The sequence below is a fragment of the Danio rerio genome, chromosome 6 (genome assembly GCF_049306965.1).
Source record: "Danio rerio strain Tuebingen ecotype United States chromosome 6, GRCz12tu, whole genome shotgun sequence".
NCBI classification, from domain to species: Eukaryota; Metazoa; Chordata; class Actinopteri; order Cypriniformes; family Danionidae; genus Danio; species Danio rerio.
Window position 1 is genome coordinate 41,527,656 of NC_133181.1, and position 14,871 is coordinate 41,542,526.

Here is a 14,871-nt window from a genome sequence, read left to right on the forward strand (position 1 = left end):
TTAATATTTCCCCACAAGATAGCGACAGAGACCGCATAATAATCCCTCAAAAGAGAAAAATTCAGCTATTTCTCAACTTAAATTTCAAACTACAGCTGAATAAATCATTATAAAACAGGTCAGTGTCATTCTAAGTTGATCTCTCTCTCCTTTGGATGTTGTAGTGCTGTGTTTGTACCGTAGTAATCTGGTAGAAATTTGCTTTGACTTGGCTTTTTCGTATGAAATCCTGACTGCGAAACAAATACAGGAAAATCTCTGTAGATTGATGGCTTTTCATGCTGTTCAGCCCTATAATCTTAAAATGGGAGCAAAAATTACTTGTTTTGTCATCACTTTAGACATTACGCTAGAGAATCATTCAAATACTAGCTCTAATGTGACATTTGTGGAGTAGCAAGGGTTTCTGCTGTTCTGACAGTCAGCTGCATATGTGAATGAGTGATGGAAGAAAGTAGTTCCTCATAAAAAAAGGGGTTTTTAGACTCTCCATGTTTAAATTTCTTTTTTACACAGACGATTATGTCATCGAAGTGTTATGAAAGCAATATCACACTTGTAGCAGAGCAATGTGTCTGTATAACAGCACTGGTGGGACACTAAGGAACTCGACCTGCGGCCTCAAACCAACGCACGCCTTCCACCACTGCTGATATAAAGTCATATCGCACTGCTACTCGTGTGATATTGCTCATGTAAATATTATTCTATCATGAGTTGTTATTATAACATGTTAACAATTGGTAGTAAAGTGAGTTCATCATCAAAATAAAATAAGTAAAAAATAAAATAAAAAAATAATCAGTTATTAGGGCTGTTTGATTTGGGGAAAACATCCAATTGCGCTTTTTTTTTGACATTGTGATTTGGATTTGATTTGCAATTTAATTTTGTAATTAAGCTTCAGCTCAATAATCTGTATCTGTTTCTTACTGCTAAAATGAAGTGAGTGTTAGTTACAAAAAAGAAACTGAAAAGATTTTATAAACTTGTTTTTAAATATTCAGAAATGAAACATTATATTTTTTCTCTAGAGCAAACAATAAGCACAAATAAAGTGACCATAAGTTCAACTCTAATATAGTAACAAAAAAGTAAGAACTATAAAAATACAGAACACTCAGCAAACAAACATGGCTGATAAGAGCTTTTCTGTAGCTTATATTGTCTAAAAACAAAATAACTATCACAGATGCTACACAAAATATCACAACATTCAACGCACAGCTGTAGCACTGCAAAATGGCTAAAATATGTGTGAGATGGAAGTGTATAACTCCTGAAGGGGGTTTTCAGTCCCTCTTTGGTCGCTGTATTAAAAGGCACCATGTCTTTAGCAAGGTTGTGAGTTATGGCGTTAATTATCTCCTGGTGCCTTTGTGATGTGTTTTCATATGGTATAACAGCCGCACACAACTACAAATTGTACATTGCTGTTGCTTGCTACTAGATTAAGTGTCTCTGGCAAAACTTTCGTTGACTTTTTAGCAAGACGCTCCTCATATAGCCACCTGTGGTGCTTTTTTAAGTGCTGGTTGTTGTATTTCCTGGTGCTGGCAACAATTCTGCGACAGCTCTTACAAATTACCTTTTTGTTTGGTGTCTGTGAAACCAAAGTATTCCCATATTACCGACATGCTGTTTTTTAATATTAATTAATCTGTTAATGCTTATGAAGCAGTAGGTGCCATCATCCCACTCGTCTTCACTTTTCTGTTTGTTTGTTTGTTTTTATAGTGGGCATAGTTGCATGATTCTGATTGGGCAGAATGAAAGTGTGCTACTCAATTGGCTAGTAAGACTGTCACACACAGCCAGAAGTCACGCATTTGCTCTGGGTGGGGGAATTAAAATAATACATATATTCATTTCATACCGCAGCTTCTTGCAATTAGCTAATCACAACGTTTTAAATCGCAATTCGATTTCGATTAATCGCACAGCCCTATTGGTCATGTACGCACCCTTTACTGGTTTTAAAACTTTGAGTTTCTTCTGTCGAACACAAAAGATGACATTTTGAAGACTGCTGGAAACCTGTAACCATTGATTTCAATAGTATTGTATTTGTTTTTCCTACTATAAAAGTCAATGGTTACAGGTTTCCAGCTTTCTTTAAAATATCTTCTCCTGTGTTCAACAAATAAAGAAATTCATAAAGGTTTGAAAGCACTTGAGGGGGAGCAATTTTTCATTTTTGAGTGACTTCTCACTTACAACTATGTCGTCCATATTCAACTACTTCCGTAACTTAATTTGGGATGTCCAGATACATGCATTTTGTGCTATTTCAATCTAATACTGTGAAATAAACCCACAAAATTTACATATGAAGGAAAAAAGAGCTGACAGGAAAAGATATGAAGAGCCACTGCTTTCATTTCTGCAGCAAACCAGCACTGTGGGTTTCTATTAGAATAAGGACTGCTAGAACATTGCTCTTTCTACATTTCTTCAGCTTCAAATCAATCTTACGATTTCAGACAGCAAAGTTTAAATCCTGTCTAGCTAAAGCATTTCAAACACATCCACATCCCATAATGTTTAAGAATGAGGTCAGTCGGCAGTGGCAGCTCGAACCCATTCAGCCACATGAGCGATTATGAAAGCAAACCAGTTGAATGTGTTTTCGACTACCTCTGGAAAGAGGTCAAAAGGTCAAATGCTCAATAAGCTCAAACGTGGCATTGTCCACTTATTGTGGGACTGACAAAAACACATCTTAAAGGGATAGTTCACCCACAAACGAAAATTCTGTCTCATTTGATCAGAAAATAAGTTATTTTGAAAAAATGTTAAAACATGTAACCCTTCTTAGTTTTATTTTTAAATCAACTGTCCTTTTGAAGGGATCTTTCACCCAAAAATTAAAGTTCTGTCAGTTTTCACTCAACCTTCACTTGTCAAACACATTCCGTTTTTTTTTTTTTTTTTTAAATTAGCCACTTGAGGTTAATATATTAACATTTTTGGGTGAATTATTTTTTTAATTGACTTCCTCTGTTTTTTTTTAATCAACCGTCCTTTTGAAGGGATCCTTCACACAAAAATGAAAGTTCAGTTTTTTTCTCAACCTTCACTTGTCACAAACACATTCGAGTTTCTTTGTTTTCTTCTATAAATGTTTACTTCTATAGTAGGAAAAACTAATACTATAGAAGTCATTGGTTACAGGTTTCTAACATTCTTCAAAATATCTTCTTTTGCGTTCAACTGTGTTGTGATTAAAGGGGAAATAAAGTTGTTTTTTACTCAGACATTTAAAAAGAACACATTTAAGAGGAGTGATCACAATACATGAAACCGCAATGTTTTAACCCATGGTTATCATACCGTCAGAATCTTACACCGGCCCATGTCTAGTCACTGTGCTGGAGAAACACCTTCTGTGTCAGAATTAAAACTTTTCTTGTTAGCATCTGCCAAAACAACAGGTTGTGTAAATGTGCCACTTGGGTACATAATAGACACAGTACCTAGTCTACAATTCAACAAGTGCATTCTGATGAGGGCAGCCAGAACAGGACAAATAGCCTATTACTTTCAATTTATTGTTTACCATTTTCAGTGAATGTCAGAGAAGCATAAAGAATTTTTTTAGGTCATGATCCTTTTAACATCCAACTGTATGAGCTGCTTTTGCAAGATTGCAAACCATTACAAAGTTTGGAGTGAGGAAAAAAAGTAAAGCTTTTTTCAGTCTTGACAAAGAGTAACAGTATGACGTTCCCAAAGAATAAATGCTGCTCTTTTGAGCTCTCTATTCTTCTTGAAAATTACAAATCAAAAGATTAAGCATCAGGAACTGCTTTGAACATCCATAAAACTAAAAACCATTTTTAATAATTGAGCAGCGACAAGAACTGATACAATGAAAAAAAAAAATCAAGCAGTACTTCATCCAATTAAAAATGTATCGCTCATTTCAGTTTAATATTACGTGTTTTATATTTCTAGTAGGATATTTTAACCTCAAAACATAGTCTAATTTAAATGTTTTTGATTAAGAGCCTAACTAAGAATTGTTATTTTTGACCAATGTAAAATATTAAGTGCATGTGTATATTAAACAAAAGCTCAATATGCCTTGTACTTTCCTAGACTTAAAACAATATTAAGGCAAATGTTTTTTTTCATTGGCTTAATTCAGGGGTGTCAAACTCAGTTCCAAAAGGGCCGAAGCCCTGCACAGTTTAGTTCCAACCCTGCTCCAACAGACTTACCTGTAGGTTTCAAACAAGCCTAAAGGACTCAATTAGTTTGATCAGGTGTGTTTAATTAGGGTTAGAACTAAACTGTGCAGAGTTGCGGCCCTTTTGGAACTGAGTTTGACACCTGTGGCTTAAGTGATCAAATTTAGAAGTGAAACCATAACCCTAGTTTTTTTTATTGGATGAATGAACATTGTGTTTGTTGTTTTGATTAAAGTTATATCTTCTTGTTTAGAACAAAATAGGATTTAAATTAATTGACTTTCTTCAACAAGACAAATATGTTTTGTAGCAGGTAGGGGTGTAACAAATCATAATTGATCACAACCCTGAGTTTGCAACGCACGGGACCTAAGGATTAATAACATTTTTGAACTTGTGAATTAATCCAACATTTAACAGTTGCAGAGAGATCGCCTCCCGTGTCGTTCAAATCTTGTGTATGAAAGCATTTTGGTTTCCCTGTAAAATATGACGATGATGGAAAAAGTTGTGGCGGGACCTAAATGCTTTCTTAGGTTACTAATTAAAGGTGTTTTCTGTCACTGTTTGTTTAGCCTGCATTATTGCATTCAGTGTAAAGCTGCAAAATTAAACATTAAAAGATCGTGATCTCAATTCAAACCTGCGCAACATGATGATGATAATGATTTGCATGTTTATTAATCCTTTAAAGTGCTGCATTCAAATCTCGAATCTTTTGATCGAGAAAGATTCAGTTTTTACACTTCAGTTTTAGTACTGGGAGAACAGGTTATAGTTCAGATATAAACACTGATGTTTATGGTAAAGATTAAAATCACAGTTTAATGGAAATTGATGCAGGTGAATGTTGTAGCAATTAGAATGTGGAACCAATGGGTGGTGAAAAACAACCATCAAAATGATGTCACTGTATAGTATTTCAAAAAGATCCACAGATAATGAAACATGAAGTTTTATGTGTGAATTGTTGAATCATGAATTAAAAATAAATATGATCTGTTGTACAAGATGCTCAATTTCTATATTTAGCACCATCAGCGACAGTAGCAAAGATCATTTTTCATATTGAATATTTGCTTTTTTTCAGCTGGTTCTTTCTTGACTTTTATTTTTATTAAAATGACAGGTTTAAAGTTCTGTTTGTAAAACTAATGGTTTTGGCAGTAATAGTTTTGTATAAATGGAAAGAAAATGACATTTGTCTCCTTCCTTTTTGGTGATCTGAATAATAGAAGTAGGGTCTGTCTGCGGACTGCAAGACAGGAGCGTAACACAAAGGGGCCTTAGGGGTGTAACTTGTAGTACGTTAGAGGCATAACTTGAAGTTATGAGAACATGACAAAACTATGTTGTCCTCAAAATGGCGCTGTACATCAGTTTTTTTTTACGTCTACACCTACTCTACACCTAAACCCAACCATCATAGCTATTAACGTCTATACCTACCACAACCCTAAACCCAACCATCATCGTTATTAACGTCTACATCTACTCCACACCTAAACCCAACTATCATAGTTACTAATGTTATAACTACCCCAACCATCACAGCTATTAACATCTATACCTACCACAACCTTAAAGCCAACCATCATCGTTACCATCGTCTACACCTATTCCACACACAAACCCAACCATCACAGTCATTAACGTCTATACCTACCACAACCCTAAACCCAACCGTCATCGTTACTAATGTCTACACCTTCCCCAAACCTAAACACAACCATCATAGTTACTAATGTTTACAACTACCCCAACCATCACAGCTATTAACATCTTTACCTTCTTTAAACCAAAACCCAATCATTGTTATTAACGTCTACACCTTCCACAACCCTAAACCCAACCATCATAGTAATCAACCTACAGCCGCGAGTTGCAGAGCCTTTCATACTTGACACTCTCACCACTGTACTGTTATTTGCAACCACAGTGGGCAACGCAGAGTAGGCTAACTGTCATGACAAAACAGACAAAGTCAGCGAGTGGAGTTGCATGGTGTAGTTGCTAAATGAAAGAATAAAATAATATATCAACTGAATAGGTTGTGGATAAATTTGGCGAAAACCCACGAAAACAATTGATGAAAATGTTCTCTGGTAAGTATTTCCGCCATCTTGCTGTGATATCTCGCCTGGTTTAATGAGATCTCAATAACTGCAAGTTACGCCTCTAACTTACTACATGTACGCCCATTCATTTTACGCCCCCATCTTCCAGTCTGCAGACAGATACACTTGAACAATGGTCCGATCCATGACATAAAAAAAAATAGTGTGATCTAAACCGTGAGATTTGTGATCCGTTACACCACTAGTAGCAGGCTATATAAAATTGTTCTCATGGAGATAGAAAATATTGTTTAAGGCAAATTACTTCTTTTTTATTGGGTCAAGTGATAAAATGTAGATGAGAAACCATTACCCTAAATGTTTTTAACTGGATGAATGAAAGCTTTTTATCAGTGTAAAAACCCACAAATAAGCATAATAGAAGAATTTCAAAAGAAAAAACTAAGGGCTGCTGAAAACCTGCTTTAACATCCCGAAAATAACTTATATTTAGAAGAGATTGTAATAGAAAACAGCTCTTTTAAACTGTAATAAGATCACGGCTTTGCTGCATATTTAGATCAAATCATAATAGACTTCTTTCAAAACATCTTAATACTTCTTTAATAATAAAGCTTGTGACCGGTGGTGTATTTTAAGCAGACCTCAAAACACATCCACATCCAAATCAAACAAAGCAAAAGGAAATTCTCGATTTCTTCAACACAACAAAGCCACAAATCATAAGTGACGTTCTTCATGCAGCAAGTGTTAAATAATTAACAATCCCCTAATAGAACAGTAAATCATTCTGATTAAAGCCTTGAGACCGGTATCATAAAGTGAATGACAGAAGAAAAAAAACTGCGTTCCTTATATAAGCATCACTAATGTATGCGCATTGATAAAGAGCGTACGAGATTGAGGAGAATATTAATTAGCTATCAGTGCTACGCCACCGAGGAAGGGGCTAAACTGGAGCGGTTGTAGGAGACAAATGAAAACAAACAGATGTCAGTTTCAATATATACATCGTAAGCCTTCTTTTTTAAAAAAAGAACAAGGTCAGCACACACACACAAACATTAAATCATTACAGCCCGCACTGAACAACAGCCTTGCCGAAATGAGTCAGAGGTCAAAGTGACACGCCAAGTCAAACAGCTAAAAAGCATCAGGTGATAAGAATATTGTCACAATAAATGTGTGCGCGCGATAAGAGCACTAGATTAACCCTCTCGCTGTCATAATAAAAGTGATCAGCAATAAAGAGGAGATCTATGCGAAAGGTCATCACCACTCCATGTGTACAAACAGGAACAGAGCAAACGCAAATAAACACACTTCAGCATTAAGGGTGATGTCACGTTTTTCCTGTTTTCACTCAGTAAGTTATGAGGAAATTCCTACTTTGAGGTAAAAAGAAAAGCTTTTGTGGGCTCCTCTGTCCGAACACAAGATCTCTCTGCTGGAAAATATGCTGAAAGCTTCATACGGCTACAGAAATACCAGGTTTTTTTGTGTTTTTTTTGTGGTGCACGCCCTCACGCCGTGACCTCTTCAAGAGAAAGTTCTCAAATGACTCTAATGCACGCTGAAAACTCACACCAATAAAAGCATTTCAAAACACTTCAGCACATAATGATGCATTTATCTAAATTGGGCTGTTCATTTATTCATCTATTCCAAATGTGTGAAACATTTGCAATGCCCGTTTGTGAAGATTTAGCTGGCTGTCGGCCATAAACATGGCACTACTTATGTGCATATTTTTGAAGGTAACCTGCAGATGGACGCTGTTGTTGTTTTTCTTGGCTTTCGCGCGGATGATAATGATTGCTTGTCAATATTCAGATGTCTTTAAAAAGAGACTGAATCTAAATTATATAATATGCGAAATAGAAATTAATAATTAAACAATGATACAAAAAAATAAATGTATGTGAGGTGAAATTTGAGCTTGCGAGTAAGTAACTAAAAAACAATTGTTAAACATGTCTGTGATTATTTAAGAAAAAGAAGCTGGTATTTAATTCAGCAAAACTAATGACATTTTACTTTATACAAGCTTACTCAAGCATTCATATATCGGTAGAAGAAAAAAAGGCATTGAGTTTCATTATGCTGCATTACACCTAATTTCCCCAACAGCCTGTGGAAAAAAATGTGTTAAATAATAAAGTAGACGTGGTGAAGTGAACTGTAGGTATGATTGATTAGACTTTCTACACAATATAGTCCTCATTAACTAATATTATGAGAAATACTCCAAGTTACATTCAATAAACTACAATTAAGTTAACTTTAGAAGAAAAAAAAACGGGAGCTTAGACCATATTTGTGTGGCCACAAGATTTAAATTGATAAAAAGCTTTATCTCAAAATTCAGTCTGATTTCCCCGTCAAAGTTATAAATATCTCACAATTATGACTTTATTTCTGAGACGTCTGATTGTATGTCATACACTTTCTCGTGTTTAGATCTCACCACTCAAACTTCTTTCTTAGAAATGAGATGAAAATCTGCTATTGCAGGTTCATAAGTAAAAACATGCATGGGGGCTGCAAACTTGCAATTCTGATGTAAACCAGTAAATAGTAAAGATGTTAACTTAATATTGAGAAATAAAATTAGAGCAAGGGTAAATAGTCAGCATTTAAATCATGCAATCGTGACGTTTTCCTCAAACACTTGTTTTAAGAGTTTACCCAAAAACAACGCTTTTTTTCAGAACTGTGCAATATGCATTAATATGCAGTAATTGTGGGTTAGAATTCAAAAGTGCCAGATACAACGTTGCAAATCAAAGCTGTAAGAATAATGAGTCATAAATAGGCCAGTTACAATATTGCAAAAAAATCTATCATTTATTTAAATTATATTATCGTCATTTTAAAACCATTTTATGTCACTTGTTATATAAAGCCAGATAACATCCTATTGAAAGTAACCGGTTACAAAAAAACAGAAATTCTGTATTATCAAGAAATTTACATAAAAATACAATAAAAATAATATAACACATTAAAGTAAATACTATAGTGTATTTCACCACACTAACACCTGCAATAGAGATGTGCAATCAGCTAAATTGTTGCCAACATTTTTTTTATGCATTTATAAACATCACCAAAACTTGAGGTTACTTCCATGTGTTGTACTATAAGTTGATATATTGAATATTGAGACAGGGTTCTAGGGCCAGACAGAATCTGCTAACATTTTTTGCCATTTCTGTGCAGAATTTTGTTTAAAAATATCTGCAGATTTATGCAGAATGATTTTGGGAGTATCGAATAAAATTTGAAAAATATGCTTTTTTAACTTTTATTTTATTAAGTTTACAATGCAAATCCAGTTAGATCCACTTATATGGTAAACAAAGCAAGTCTCTCATATAATATATCTATTAAAAGACTGAAAATATTACTTTACAAACTGTATTGTAAATAAATCATATGAGCATTTTCATATTAGTCAATATAATTACTGAAATTAACTTAAAAACTGGAACGATTAAGAAAATACTTTGAGTCTACCATGTAAACAGTGATTTTTGATTAATTTAATCTGATTAAGGTCATAATCGAACTAAACAGAGACTGAATTAAGACAGGTGGAGTATGCTGATTTAAGTCACAGTTTTAAAATGCAGTTCAGACATGTGAACGCCTTAAACTATTATTGTTGAGTAGGATTTTTGCCGCATTTTGCGACAGGATAGTCTATACACACACTGCTGTTTGACACTTTTCACTGCACCTATCGAGTCAGCGAAAGACCACAGACTCCCGCATGATGAAATGCTGAGTTTTTTTTCATTTTCTTTTTTTATACGCCGTGCGGTATCAATTTCTATTAAAAACAACACTCTTTCACCAGTCTTTACTTCATACTCGCATCCAATACCTCAGTTTGTCAGGGGGGAAATGAATTAAATGTTTCTGAATCAAAGTCAAACAGAAAAAACTGCAGTTAGTCGAAAAATAAAAATACAAAACTGCCGAAATTACATGCAAGTCCGGAGGAAATGTGGATAGCGTGGTGATGCAATAGCATCAATCGAACTGTGCGTCATAACATGTAAAATGGGATCATGAAAGGAACATTCAAAAGGCAATTCATGTAAACACCTTATCATATTATCATCTTATTCAGATTAAGGCCAATGATTGGAATACTGGTTACCATGTAATCGTAGTCAATGACTGGCTAAAAAATTCAGTGTGGGCCTAAAGTGTAAATTGTGCAAAAAAAAAAAAAACTGCTGGAAGTTTAAATTATTACTTTTCACCAAAAAAATACTTACTGAGTTTACCTTGCAACTAATGTTTACTCAGACTAAAATTATAATTGGGAGAAACAAAAATGTCAGAACTGTGAGACATTAACTCATGATTCTGAGAAGAAACCCTGCTTTTAGGTAAAAAGTCACAATTACCTTTTTAATTTTTTACTCCACTGCAAAAACAAGAATCCATTTGGCAGTTCCCAGGAAACTCATTTAAAAACACTATTTACCAGAAAATCTAACACGAGCACAACATTTTTGTTCTCTTCTGAAAAAGCGCATTGCAAGATAAATTTAGTCCTTGCTTTCACAAGTCTCCAAAATCATTAACCGTGTGTGCGCAGTGTGTGTTTTGTTGAAATTTTGGACTGTGCACATGCCACATCTCCACTCTTCGTTTGCCTCTCTATATGGCTCTTGTTATCAACGTGGACATAGCATAAGGCAGATAAGAGACTTTCAGAAAATGTTAAATGCGTCTTAATTGGGTGCTCAGGTTAATATTTCATCCGATGCCACACAGCATCTTAGGAAATCTGACAACACCTGGGATATTTTAGGGTCAGACATGTGAAGACGGCATGACTGACACTTTGACTCGGGCCTCACTATATGTACGATCCTGATGCCCTTTAAGGTTGTACCGAGTTAATGATTGAGAGAACCAAAGCATCACTAAGCACTAACAAGAATGTAGGCCAAGGTGTATGAGAAAGATTGTCCTTCTTCGGGATGACCTGGTTGTGAGTGCAATGGCCTGTTTATCATATAAAAGAACATGAGGTACAGGCAGTATGACTAAACCAGAGAAGAATAACATGCACAACTGCTATATGTGATCAAAAGTGAATCGTGATTTGACTATATTCCAAGAGTTGATCTCCTTTAAAAATAATCCAAATAAAAATGTCTGTACGATATTTTACATTCATGTTTTGTAGACTGAAAAAGATTTTTTGGATTCATAATTTTTTTTAACGGTGCTGTAAGTTTCTGACTCTTCTAAAGCATAAAAATATCATAATATGTTTGCAGATATTTAAGTAACATGCCTAGTGAACATTGCTGTTTATCAGAAAAACAAAGCTAAAGTCAAATATTTTGCTTTGAAAATGCCTGTTACGAGCCAGAACTTCTGTCTTTGTTTTGGTTCTTTTAACACACACACTGCCACTTTAGCCAATTAAATTTCAGCACCTCGGGTTGCCTTGGTGGAAAACTGCATATTTCATTCCTTCAGTCAGGAAGGCTCTCAAAGTGTGGATCTGTAACTGAAATGAGACCTCCAATGGAAAGTTACAGCCCCGAAATGAGATGCAGATTCAGAGTTCCACATGAAGTGGTTATTAATTATAGAATAACATAAATATTGCGAATGTAAACATCAGGGGCCTCATGTATCAACGCTGCGTACGCACAAAAACTTTGCGTACGCCAGGTTTCACGCTCAGAATCGCTCACGTTTGGATTTACTAACAACTGAATGTGGGAATGTGCGCAGCTTCACGGCAGCTTTCTGGCAGGCGTACGCACATTTTTTGTGCGTGTCTGTTTTGTTTCCATTGGCGACTCCTAGAGGCAGTTGTGTTAAATTCCTCTCTACAAAGTGTCTGAGCCTTGCAATGGCAGCTGTATGAGACGGGTTCAGCAGGTATATAAGGTTTCCATACCATACATTTGACTAGCTAAACGTTAAAGCACAATTTGCAGCAGTCGCCTGTTTTCCCAATGTAATCTGAGCGATCTACTGCACGCACATTGCTATAAAGACACTATCTGAAGATGAATTTGCATGCGTGAATCAGAAACATTTCCATTCAATAAATGTGCAAATAAAATATGATGCTTATTGATATGAACTTATTGATGATTCCTACTTGTCTTTCTCGTGATAAATAGTTGGCAAAATCTGATATGTAGCGGGGGGGAAAAAACAAGAAAGAGTTCATCAGACGCTGGATTCGAGCCGAGTTCATGCTCGAACGTATCAATTCATGATCACATGCGTCTAACGAGTAGCGCCACTGAAACTGTTAAGAGTACTGCAACATTTTACAGATATAAACCACACTATTTCTTTTTTTTAATGCACTCAGTGCGATATTCAGACCCAACTGTGTTAACCGCATCAGCTAAACTCTCCCACTCTATTTTTTTCTTTTGTTGTTAATTCCAGAGAACAAACTTGCAAATAACACCGCTTTTCTCCGGTCTACCTCCGAAAGCAGTACCTCCAATTCACATTCTGTTCAAAGTTTCTCTTTTGCTTGCTTTTGACATTGCTTTTTCGTTGGGTTTTGCCATTAGCATAGTCATTAGCATATTCATACGGGGGAGGAGGCAGGGAGGGGTTATGTGCTCGTGCATGTTGCGCTCAGTTTCACGTTCATTCAGATGTACAAAAGAATATGCGTGAGATTCGGCGTACGCAGTGTTTCTATCCATTTACAGCTTTGTGCGTACGCAATGTTTTAGTAAGATTTCCACGCAAGTCTTCGTACATGAGGCCCCAGGCGAGCAGATTACATTGTAACCTCGTTACCTAACAACAGCAGTTTGGCAGTTTGCACCAGATGAAACACAACAGAAATTTAAATACAGCTATTAAAATGCACAGAATAGTGCACTAACTGCACTCAACAAAATGCTAAGGTTGATAATTTATAAAAAATACTATACCTCTAAAAATATTAAATGCTCATGCTGAATCACTGATATGTGTTAGTTTACACTGCGTCACAGTTCTGAAGTTCAATTTCAAACAGTTTATTTTATTTTCAAGATCTGAGGTGAACTATCTGCTGCTGTTTTCAGCATATGGCAATAAATGTCATGTAAAATGGCAATCAAACTAACATTATTAGCATTTAACACTAAATAAAGCACATGAGGTGTACCTTAGATAATTATTGTCACTTTTCCGTCATTTAGCTGCAAGAAATAAAGGCAGTTTCTAAAATATAAATTTCAGGTGTTAATAAAAGCAAAAACTCCTTTTAATATGGAAAATACTCCTTCTATGGCGTGCCGTTGCTATAATTTAGAACATGGCTTAAATCAGCCTTAAATCAACCATTAGTCAGGCTCACTTTTGTTGGGGTCTTTAATCTGGCAACCTGAGCTTGTGTGCGTTTTGAACCAGGCGTGCATTACCTAGTTCAACCACAGGGTGTCAAACTTACTGCACTTTTAAGGTAAGTGGTTGCAAAAAATTGATATGGACTGGAATTAAACAAACAAATTAGGTTAAACATAATTAATTTAATTTGTTTAAATGTACCCCACATAGACTGTTTGCAAACCCTATATAAACTGGCTAATAACACCTCTTTCTTCATTCCTTCTTCTGTTGAACAGGAAAGAACATATTTCATATATAAAATGCTGGTTGCTGGCACCCATTTGTTACCTACTATGGAAATCGATGGGCACCAGCAACCATTATATTCTTCAACATATACTGTATTGTTATGTGTTTAACATAAAAAAAGAAACTCAAAACCGTTTAAAACCCCATGAGAAAAAAAAATGAAGTATTTTTGGATGATCCATTCATTTATCCCATATATAAGACAGCAGTTTCTAATGCAAGCACATGTTAAGCTCGCATACAAAAACCTAGAGCAAAGTCGTTGAGGAGAACCACAGATTAGCATATTCCATACCATGCTGCCAGTGGTGGTTATTGTGTAACATACATTGCTCATGCTAAAGTAACTGAATAACATGTAGCTATGGTGATACTTCTCCAACCATCATGTAACTATGGTTCCTTCGCAATAAATACTAACTACACAACACTGCTCGACTTTGCAACCGTTGTGACATTTAGGCACATGCAGGTCATAAATGCAAGTAAACAGAGGTAAGCGAGAATATGCCTGTATGCCGGACGGGACAGAGATGCTGTCAGGGTTTCATAAACCTTCATTAGCTACGACAACAGACAGAAACAGACTCACGCAGCAGGAATGCCAGGCCTGGCATAGAGACCATGTGGAAAACACAGGAACACATGCAACAGCACATACTAAAGCTCGCTAGAAATGTTCTCGCGCTTTGGAGAGGCCCTGCAAAACTGGCTTTGACGGCTATAATGCAAGAACGATCAGCAGCCCCATAAAAAACCATAAAAACAGACAGAGACTTTGAGACAAACTGTCCTACACACTTCCTCCACACAAACACACACACACAAGCCAAGGGAATGTGTGCGTGTGTGTAATGCGCAGAGCCAGTTGGGTCAGTTCGGGTCCAGAACACACAGAAACTGCTGTTGTCCTCAAACGATCCTGACTGGAAACACACCGCCAGATTATAACACTGCCA

General features: G+C 35.8%; 1 protein-coding gene across 3 annotated transcripts in view; it reads right to left on the reverse strand.

The window, feature by feature from the left end:
• Window positions 1-14,871, reverse strand: part of vdrb (vitamin D receptor b) — a 53,288-nt gene that overhangs the window by 24,690 nt on the left and 13,727 nt on the right. The gene's annotated exons all lie outside the window — the stretch shown is intronic.